Below are 11,188 nucleotides of genomic sequence, written 5' to 3' on the forward strand. Positions count from 1 at the left end.
TAGTGGAGTCCCCAACACCATCCTGAAGGGAATATGCCAGAAGGCAGCACCAGGAACACATCTTCCATGCCCCAGTTGGGCTGGTACCTGAGTCAGTCCAGAAAGCTAGGATATGGGCAAGAGAACTTCCGAGCTCCCCTCTTGCCTACCAGTGTCATGCCTATCCCAAACAGCTTAGTACCTGATCCGAACAGGAAATTCTTTCTGGAGTCTTTCCCGAGTCTCTCTCGCAGCACACCAGCCTAGGCTCAGAGCCTGAGTACGGCCAGGAGTGGAAGGGTGACTCCCAAGCTACACTGCCTCTGGAGGGTTGGGAGGAAGACATCATGGGGACCACCACCCATCACCCCACCACCCACTATCCCACCACCCAGCCCTGCAGACTTGCCCAAAGTCCTTGTGTCTGAGAGGCCATGTGGCTGTCCCTGCACTGTCACTCTGCCAATAGAACACACAAGCCTGTAGAGCCTGCAAGCGGCTCAGTAAATGTTGGTGGCTGATGTCACACGTGTGCACACAGGGAGCTGGCAGAGGGCCACCTGCACTCAAGCTGCCATTAACCACGAACCAGCCCCTCCCCCAGCACACGTCTCCTCGACTGGGGAAGAGGATCTCCAGCTGGGAATAGCTGCTTGACAGATGAGGCTGTTCTGAGTGTGTGTCTGCATGTGTGTCCGTCTCCGGGGAGCTTTGATCCACACACAGGGGCTTGCGCCCCTCCAGGTTCCGTGTGCCCCCTCGGGTTCCGTGTGCCTATTTGTATGTGCAAGAGCTTGTGTCCACCAGGCCCATGCGCATGTGTGTGCGCGCCTGTGCTCATGCACACGACACTTCCCCCCCACCCCCCGCCCAGGCTGTCAGCGGCGCTGATGACATTGGCGCAGAGGAAAGTGATGACAAATGCCCGTTATCAGCGAACGAGGCTGATGACAAATGGGCGGGCGCCCGAGCAGCCCCATTACGCTGTAATAACAGAAGATGGATGGCCTGGCGCCCCCCCACCCCCACCCCTACCCCCTGCGCCGGTAACGGGAGCCGATCCCGCTCCACCCGCCCTAGAGGGAGCCGAGCTGCCCACCCGCCCGCCAATCACGGCGGGGCCCAGACGTCCAGGCCCAGGAGCCAGGAGCCCACGCGGCCGCCCGCAGCGGAGGAACAAAGCGGTGAGCTCAGCGGGAGCTCTGGTTGCACTGGGCGGCAGGCCTGCCTGCGGCCAGGACACGCAGCTGTGCACACACATGGCCCCTACACGCGCCAGACGCCTCGCCTGTGTCCTTGCACGGTGCACCTGCAGCTCCTGTCCAGGCACAACCCCCACCTCACAGGCCCACGCACACGTGTTTTTGTGCCATGCATGGACATACATCTGCCGCCCAGATCTAGGTACACACCCACCAACATAAATCCATGCACACAGAGCTTGCATACCCATGCACTTGTGATTAGTACACATCGCTACAGAAACAGCCCTTACGTCTGTGCACATGTGTGCTCCCAACATTCCTGTACATGTGTGGATATGGAAGTATGTATACACATAAGAAGAAATGCTTGTTTGTGGACACAGCCCTACACACCTCTGCACACACAATTCAGGGCTTCCAAACACACCCACACCCACACATATACCCACAGCTGTATCAACAAATATTAACTGAGCCCCTATGTGTCAGCCAGGTACTGTGGAGTTACAGTGATACATATGACACCATCCCTGTCTTCCAGAATTTTAAGTCTACTAGAAGGAGCCGACAAATGGCTATGAGTGAAGGCAGAAGATAATTTGTGCTTTGACCCAAGTACCTAGTTGTAATGTGAGATTTCCAACAGAAAAATCAGAAAAGTCTTCCTGGAGGAGGTGGGTAAAGGAAAAATAAATTCTCAAAAGGAACTGAATTCTGTTTAAAAAGGGGGGGGGGGTACGGAATTGGGAACCTGTAAGAGGGAGTGTTTGGGGCCAAGGAGTCTAAGGGGTCAAGAGTCCAGGTGAATGGCACGGGGTGAGACTGTGGGAATGAGATTTATCACACAGATTAGGGCCAGGATGCTGGAGCTGGGAAGAGTCCATTCACTACCACACATCAGAGACCTATTCTATGTACTCCCTTTGCTAGAATATAAGCTCCCCAGGGCATGGCACATGGTTGCCACTCAAGAACCGTTTATCGAAGGAGTAAGTGATAGTGTGAATGAGCACCCATGAGTCCTCCACACATGTACACACTCTGGGCATCCAGTCCCCCAACTTAAGGGGTACATGCAAGTCAAATATGTTCCCCTATCTTATTGCCACTGCCCTATACTTTCTCCAGGGTTGTTCTGTTACCCTGTCTACTTTGGCAGAAGAACGCCCTTGCCTCAGTGGTCCCCACATTGGGTGCCTCCTTTGCAGACAAAGCAGGACAGGAATTCAGGATGAGCTGATTGGGTAGGAGCCCAGCACCCTGGGGTGACAGCGTGAGAAGTTATGATTTGGACCCAGAGGAGCTGAATTCAAGTCTCAGCTCCTCCCTCTGCTGACTATGCCTCTGAGCTTCAACTTTTTCATCCACAAAATGAGACGATAAGGTGGAAAAGCACTTAAACAGGCACCTGGATGCCCACAGAGGTTTTTAGGGGAGATCTAATCTAGAGGTCAGGTATTGAGAAAGTTGCTTTCTTCCTCTCAAATCTGGGGTTCCTGGGGTGTCAAAAATAGACTGGGGACTCAGGGGATGACCCAGTGACCTCAAAGAAGGGGAAGGGAGTCGCCAGACTGGGAGGAAAAGGCTTTGGTCCACTATCAGTAGGAAGCAGATGACCTAGGAGTTGAGACTCGGGCCCCTCCCTGCCTCCCCAAACTACCTGCAAGCAGGGACATGGCCCAAATATTAGGTGACCGCAGACTAAAGTAAACACTCTGACTTTGGGTAACTTAGAGTGAGGGGAGACAGAGGACACCTCCAAAGATATGGGCCAGGGGAGGGACCTAGGTGGAAGGGATGGGGGGGCACCAAGTTTCCTCCCTATTTCTCTCCCAGGGTGCCCTGCCTTCTGCTGGACAGAAACTGACCTGCTAACTTTGGCTCCCCAACATGTAACTTTCTCCTGTCTACAGAATGCGAGGAGAGGGAAGGGTTTCCGGGACCGAGGCACCTTTCTCCCTCACTGTCATGGGACCCACTTGAGGTCTCTGCAGTTCCTCCTCCCCCTCTCCTATTTTAGCTGTGTTAACCATCACCTTTCAGACGCATCAAGAGGTCTTCAGGGAAAAACCCCCAGCAAGGAGACTGCAGTGAAAGGCACCAGGATTAGAAAGAAAATGCCGGCTGATGGGCTTCATCCCTCCTCCCTTACCAGTTCACTTTTTCTGTAGCGTTATTGACCCGTCATTAGTTATCCATCCAAGGTCGCTGGGCCTGGCCCAGCTATAAATCTTGGCGGCTGGAGCGGGGCTCCAGGCAGAGCGATGGTTCCTGGGATGCAGGGGAGAGCTCAGCCCCCAGCACCGCCTGGAGAGTCACAGATTGCCTAAGCCCCAGGAGGGCTTCCGCTGAGGGGCTAGGCCCCTCTTTCTACCCACCCTCGCCACTACCACCCTCCCACTCCACTCTTCCCTTCCATTTGCTTCTCCAGTGCCACCTCTTCCTTCATCACTCACTCTTTTCTCCTCTCCCCATCTTTCTCTTGTTTTCCCCCTAGGTCAGAGTACAAGGTTGGGGAGGGAAGGGGGCATCGGAGGGAGCGGGGAGGCACTGGTCTAACTGGTACCCTCTTACTGAGTCATCTCACCTCACCTGATCTCCCAGTTTAGAGCTTTCAGGAGCAAGGACAGAACTCACCCGGGGGAACCTGAGGCACAGAATCCGGACCAGAGGTGAGTCTGGGGAAACGGTCCCACCCTATTCAGCATCTAGGTCACCAGTCCAGGACCTTGCTAGGTAATGGGGAGGGTCTACCCACCCAAGGAGGGGCGTTAGGCCACATCCCCAGTGGCTGCCTCCGGAGGAGGAGCGAGGGGCTGCGTATCGGCAGCGCATTCTGGGCCCTTCCAGCCCTATCCTCCTTCTCCCCCGCTTCCCCGACCCGGAAGGAGCTCCGCTGAGCGGTTCCTCCCAGTACCTGGAGCCTTCTCTGCCACACCTCCAGCCCGACCTTCGCGCACTGCCGGCCTTCTTCGCGGGTCCTCTTCGTTGGTCCTCGCGTGCCCTCTGCTGGCGCATTCCGGGAAGCGCGCCCTTCGGCCTCAATATCTATCCCGTCCTGGCTCTGTACACCTGGCTGCAGCCACCCAGCCCACCCTACGGCCCGCCGGTAGGAAACCCATTTGCAACGACGCCCTTGTCCTTGAAGATGACCCCTGGAGCATTCCCCCGTCTCGCCATCACCCTGCGTCAGAACAGCCGCTCCCATTCCAGATCCCAGAGAAGCCTGATTTTCTGTTTCTGTGGGGTGGAGGGAATGAGGTCCAGAAAAATAGAGCTTGAAGCATGGAGAAGAGAGCTTTCCTCTTGCCTCTTGCCAGGCTCCGGAGGGGCATCTGTGGCCTGAGTCTGTACTTCACAGTAGGGACTGTGAAGCCACATGGTTGGATACTACAGACTGGGCAGCAAGTAGGACTTCTCTAGGGCGTCTTCCTGGAGCCCTGCTCCTACACTTGGTCCTGCAGCTTCCATAGGCACTTGGGTGGGGGAGGGTCATGGAGGCCCTTAAGGTGGGGGGGTGGGGAACTTTGGCTTTCAGAATCTCTGAGGTGGGGACTGCAGTCCTTGGCCCCTGAGGTGAGAAGCTGGAGCTGCCCAGAGTTCCAGGACTGTTCTCTGTCAGGGACAAGAAGGGCATGGCCTCTAAAGTCCTCTCTCCTGGGGTCAGACACGGAGGGTCCTGGGCTCTTTCCCCATTAGGCTGCTTAGAGGGAAGAGCAACAGGCCAGGTGGTGATTCCTTTCCAGTGGGCATGTGGCCTTGCAGGTAGGTAGGGTGGCCTAACTAGAGCCCCCTGTCAAAGTGCTCTCATTCATCACTGAGTCCAAGGTCACAGTGAAGAGAGAAGATTCGTCAGGGGAACTGGAGCTGGGGGGAGGTGGGGTCTAAGGCCCTGTGTGGAGCCCATGTGAGATCAAGTCAGGCATGTGTGGGGCTGACCGGGAGGGGTCAGGGGTATGCAGGGACATGGGTAGGGGCCATCTGTCAGGGATATGTATGAGCTCTAGAGCCAGGACCCCTCCTTCCAGCGGGGTTGGAGCTTAGAGTCTGTGCCCCCCACACCACTAATTCCCTAAGGGAGGTTAGAGGTCAGGGACTCCCATCTCAGGGCAAGTGGGCGTTTGCTGATTCAAAACCCCACGTTTCAGGGCCAGGGACTCTGTCCTTAGGAACCCTCCGCAGACGAACAACTTAGGCCTCTTTGTTTTAGATACATGGGAGAAGGAGAGAGAGGCTAGAAACAAAGCCCAATGAGATCTGGCTATCGAGGAGCCAGGGAAACCAACTGGGCTTTCTGGGTCACAGAGACCAAAGCTGAAACCCAGCTCTGTTTCTTCTCGTGCTGTGTGACTTAGCTCAAATGAATGCACCTCTCTGGGCCTCACTTTCCTCATCTGTAAAATGAGGGTAATGCCACAACCCGTGGGGCTGTTGGGAAGGTCGCAGGATATAATCCACATGTAGGCCTAGGTTAGAGGTGGACTGGCCGGGCTTAATCCAGTAAACACTGCTAAAATCTTGTTGAAATAAACCAGAAATATGGTACACCTAACCTAGGTCTCCTCACTGAAGACTTGCCAGAGCTTGGAAAATAGCAACTGGTCTTCTCCAACCTATAGAGGAGCTAGTGCCTTCCAGTAGGAATCAAAAATATCTTCTAGCACCACCACCAACCCCCCGGCTCCATGTATAAATATATTTTAAAACTCTGGTTTGGAAATAGGGAGGGGATCTCTGGCTTGCAGGTATACCGAATTATTCAGCCCGCCTCTACCTATATCCTAGAAGGCTCTGCCTGACCCCATTCCACAGAACGTCCTCCTGTCAATGAAACTTTCCTGTGTGAGGTGAATCCCTCATAACTCAGGGATCCAAGCTCTACCTGGCAAAATTTACAGATTTCAGTGCTTGTAAGGGTTGGGTCCCAGGTAAAACAATAGGGAGCACTGAGGACTTTGGCAGCTGGGGAGCAGCTCCAGTCAATTGTTGCCCCGTGGGAATACAGGGGAAGGGCAATGGCATGAGGATAGAACCCCAGACTTCTTCCAACTTCATCTCCCTCCTTGCCATAATAGAAGCCTCCTAAAACACCCTTCCCCTAAGTCTCCGTATTAGTTTTCTATTGCTGCATAACCAATCATCACAAATTTAGCCCCTAAAAACAAAATCCATTAATTCTGTCAGTTCTTTAGGCTGGAAGTGCAGGAGGGCTCAGCTGTGTTCTCTGCTTACAGCCCCACAAGGCTGAAATTGAGGCATTGGCTAGGCCAAGTTCTCACCTGGAAGTTGTGGGGAAGATCAGTTTCTTTGCTCCTTCTCACTGTTGGCAGAATTCAGTTCCTTGTGGGTGTAGGACTAAGGTCCCCATTTCCTTGCTGGCTGTTAGCTGGAGGCCACTCCCAACTGCCCCAGGACTCTCCCTGGTCCTCGCACGCAGCCTCCCCCATCTTCGGAGCCAACAAACATGTATTGACTCCTCCCATGCTTCAAATCTCACTGCCCCTTCACTACTAGCCAGAGAAAACTTTTAAAGGGCTTTTAAAGGGCTCATGGGATTAGACTCAGCCCACCCAGATCATCTCCCTTTTGCCATACAAGGTAACATAACCATGGGAATAATACCTCATCATAACTGAAGACTCCAGCCACACTCAAGACAGAGGGTCTTCCTTCGAATCCTGCCCATCCCAGTCTTGGGAGGTGGTGGTGAAATCATCCCTCTCTCCTAGTCCCACCCCCCTGACTTCTGTGAGACCCTAGCTCAGCCAGTCACCTCCCACCTCTCAGAGATCAGTTTCCTCATCTGTACAATAGGGCAAAGATACAGTCTAAATCCCTCCCAGTTTCACGTACTCGTTGTGAGTCAAGAAAATGGAGAATTCTGCCCCTTTGGACGGTGGGGCCCCACTGAGAAGAGCAGGCCCGCAGTGTCCACCCAGCAACCTTGCTGCGGGCCTTGGGAAAGGGCCTCACCAAGGAAGAGCAGTAGTTGGGGCAATCACGTGGCCTAGTCAGGGTACTCTGTGTCAGAGGGCCAGCCACCCAGCTGGCCTAGGCTGCAGAGGCGCCACTTCTGCTGGCCAGAGCCCATGGGCACCCCCCCATAGAGGAGGCCGGATCCCCACTGGAGTTTGTCCAGGGGAAGGTGGTCTGCGCCTCGTCAGCAGGACTGTGGGGTAAAGACCAGGTCAGGTGGGCAGCTGACCCTCCTCCCCTGCCTTCTCAGCTGGAAATAGCCTCCAAAATCCATCCCCCGAATCCATCTTGTCTGCCCCCAGTCTGGGCCTCTGGGTCTCCAAAAGGGCCTTGGAAGACTTTTCCTGCCCCTCCCGTCTCACCCTCGCTGGGCAGGGGTAGGTGAGCCTCATACCCTGGACCCTCTGGGCTGTTTCTGCCCAAGAACCAGCGGGGGGGGGGGGGGGGGGGGGCGCGCCTGGGTGGCTCAGTGGGTTAAAGCCTCTGCCTTCGGCTCAGGTCACAATCCCAGAGTCCTGGGATCGAGCCCCACATAGGGCTCTCTGCTCTGCAGGGAGACTGCTTCCCCCTCTCTCTCTGCCTGACTCTCTGCCTACTTGTGATCTCTGTCTGTCAAATAAATAAATAAAATCTTAAAAAAAAAAAAAAAGAACCAGCAGGGGGCCTCAGGGCCCCTCATCTGGGAGCCCCAGTCATTTCTCACACACACACACACATACACACACACACACACACACACACACCCGTAACAGAGCCGCCTCTTCCCCCTGGCTCCCCTCCAGTCCTCCCCAGGCTCTCCACTTTGTTTTCTTCACACAAGCTCCCCTCAGGGCTCCCGCCAAGGCCTGGCCAAGGGGCTGGAAGGAGACCCTCCCCAACTCCAGCCAAGCGGGAGCTGGGTAAGAGGCGGGGAAATGAATATTAATTTATCATGATTAGGCAAATCCGGCAGGGAGAGCCGATTCCGGAGGAGGCTAAAAAGATGAATTTCAGCAATAAAATTAAATAAGGACGGACGGGCAGCCCCTCCTCCCTCCCGCTTTGCTGATCTCTCTCTTTCTTACAATTTATGAGGCCAATTATGAAGATGAGGTTGGAAGTTCCTGGAACTTCACTAAATGCAAACGGCGGTCCCTGCTGTTCCCATCAAATTAATTAACCGCGCGCTATTGATGGCCGCTCAAGGCTGACGCAGGCGGCCCACCCTGCGGCCGCCTCCACGGACACAGGACCCGGGGTCCAGAGCCAGCCAGGGCCCCACCACCTTCTGCAGTCCCTGCCCAGGGCTGCAGGGGACTCCAGGGACCGCCCTTCCAGCCCCCAGGCCCTGCCAGAGCTCTTGACAACATAGGGCCATGCCCATGGAGGTCTGGACCAAGTGCGCACACGGACTCGTATGTGGGGCTGCCCACACACACAGATACAAAATCCCGAACGCGCAGCACACAGACATGCGGCTTGCAAAGCACATTAGACACCTAGGCAAAAGAACATGCAGTCGAACAGACACAGGCACAGTGACAGCTCAGCTGAGGGATCAGAGCCCAGTGGGTGAGGGTATCTTGCTGTAGCAGGACCACTGTGCCTAAGGTCATGGACCTGCTTGGTCAGGGCCAGGTCGGAGTCCTGCAGAGCCTCGGCCCAGGTGAGGTTCCACAGCCACTCAGGTAGCAAGTGATGGCCCCCTTACGTGGTGCTGCTGGGTTTGGGAGATGTCCTCTGTGGCATCCTCAGACTCCTTCAACCCCTGGGTCCTCTCCTCATCTCCAGGCCCTTCTTCAGAAATGTTCCCTCCGGGTCTTTCGCTGGGGCTCAGCTTCTGCACTGACCTCCAGTGTGGACGACCAGGGCTTTGGAGGTCCCCATTCAGATGACGGGGATGAGGCTTGGCCCAGAATCTCGGGCCACCTTTGGGTCTTCATCCCTGAGGGTTCCCCTGTTCCAGAGCTCAAAAGCAAGGCTGCCCAGTGGCTTGGGAGTTCTAGAAAACTAGCTAGCCAGTGCCTGGACTGAAGGGCAGAGTGGACATGGGGCTAAAGGTCTTGGGACTGGGCCTCAGGCCCAGGCCAGCATCTAGGTGTCTGTGAGTCTGGGGGGCAGCAGGTGCCCCAACAGCTGTAGCTCCCATGTGAGGCAGATCCCTGAGATGGTGGCAGGGGATGAAAGGGGGTCTCCTGAGGAGTGGAGGAGAGTGAGGCTAATGTCTTCTCCACGGTAGTCCCTAGTCCTGGCAAAAGGCAGCCCATCCCATTCATTCATTCATTCATTCATTCATTCATTCATTCCTTTCTTCCTTCATTCATTTTTAAGCATTTTATTTGAGAGACAGAAAGCACAAGCAGGGAGCGATGCAGAGGGAGAGGGAGAAGCAGGCTTTCCACTGGGCAGGGAGCCCAAGGTGGGCTCAATCCCAGGACCCGGGGATCATGACCTGAGCCAAAGGTAGACACTTAATGGACTGAGCCACCCAGACTCCCCAGCCTATCCCATTTAAAGGGACAGGAATCTTGTAACTCTCCTGGAGAAGCAAGACGAAGGGCCTGGGGTTTCCATTCCCAGCCCTTGAAACCTGGAGAGTAGGACATGGCTGGACTTGCCCACCTTGCCATGTCCACTCCAGGCCAGGAGGCTCCTGGCCCTGTGCCTACACCTACTCCGCCATGAGCAGCCAGGACCCAGGAGGAGAGTGTGGCCTTTCCTTGTTCTACTTTCAGTGCAAGTCTGGGGTCAAGATCAATGTCATTCCCTCAGCCCCTGGGAAAAGATGAGGCTCCCAGCTTGGCAGGGTTGGGACAGAGCAGTCTAGAGAGGTCTGCATCTTGGGCACAAAGTGTCAAGGGGAAACTGAAAGTAAGCGAGGCTCACACTGACCAAGTGGCAGCCAGCTGGCGAGGGCTGGGACACAGGGCCTTGCCCACCACCTGACCCTCCCCTACTCCAGGCATATGAGGCTCCCACCTTTCCCCACACCCCAGCTGCACTTGTGGGGGGACCTCCTCTGCCTCACAGCAGGTCCCACCACTCACTATTAAAGGAGACCAGGACACACCCAGGTTACTGGTCCCCTACTGATGCAGTAACACACTTAGTGGTAAAACAACGAAGTTATTACCACACAGTACTACTGTTTTCCAGTCTGACACAGGTCTCAGTGGAATAAAACAGGTGTTGGCAGGGCTGTGTTCCCTTACGAAGGCTCTGGAGTAGAATCTGTTTCCTCGCCTCTTCTGGTTTCTAGAGGCTGCCCACATCCCTTGGCTGGTGGCCTCCTTTATCTTCAAAATCAGAAACATTGCATCTCTCTGACCTTCCTCCTGTTGTCACATCTCTCAGTGTAGGTTTTCCAGTTGGAAGGATTCATAATTAGATTGGGTCCACAGATAATTTCATCTCAAAATCCTTAAACTTAACCACATCTGCAGTGTCTTTGGCTGAGCACAGTCACATATTCACAGGTTGTAAGGATCAGGATGTGGACGTCTTCGGGGGACCATTATTCTGCCTACCATTCAAATGGTCTGGCCATGGACAACTCTGGGTCAGGGATAGAGTGACGATGGCTGGGCTTGGGGCAGAAAGTAGGCCTGTGGGCCCTTCTCCTCCTCCTCAGGACCATGTGGCAAGTGGGTGGTAGTTTTGGGGTACTCAGTTGCTAGACAGGATGCCAGTTCCCACCAGGTCTCCAGAATTCAGTCTCCCTTTCCAGCAGAATGGGGCACAGGGTGGCATGCTTAGTCAGAAACCAAGTCCATACTCTGAAGTACCTGGAAAACTTTCCAACACACTCTGCTTAGTTTGGACTTAGAGAACAGCCCCAAACTGGGCAGCCTTTCTCAAGATAGAAATCCCTCCATCAGCTCTTCTCCTGGGCTCCTGAGTCTGACCAAGCCGTCAAGAGGATAGCACCTCCAGAATGGGTCTCTCTGGAAGGTGCAGACATGCTCCCTTTTTATCCCAATTTCCTGTTGTCCTTACCAGGTGGTGGGACCAGGAGTTTGCATGGACTGAAGGTAACGTCTGGAATTCTG

The 11,188-nt window shown here is 54.8% G+C and overlaps 1 long non-coding RNA gene across 1 annotated transcript; it reads left to right on the forward strand.

The window, feature by feature from the left end:
* Nucleotides 1-1,724: 1,724 nt before the first annotated feature.
* LOC123954994 lies at nucleotides 1,725-4,311 on the forward strand. The gene is made up of 3 exons (XR_006821204.1): nucleotides 1,725-1,858; nucleotides 3,789-3,856; nucleotides 4,129-4,311. It is a non-coding gene; the product is annotated as an uncharacterized LOC123954994 (long non-coding RNA).
* The last annotated feature ends 6,877 nt before the right edge of the window (nucleotides 4,312-11,188 follow it).

Source organism: Meles meles, chromosome 13, assembly GCF_922984935.1.
Source record: "Meles meles chromosome 13, mMelMel3.1 paternal haplotype, whole genome shotgun sequence".
Lineage (NCBI taxonomy): Eukaryota > Metazoa > Chordata > Mammalia > Carnivora > Mustelidae > Meles > Meles meles.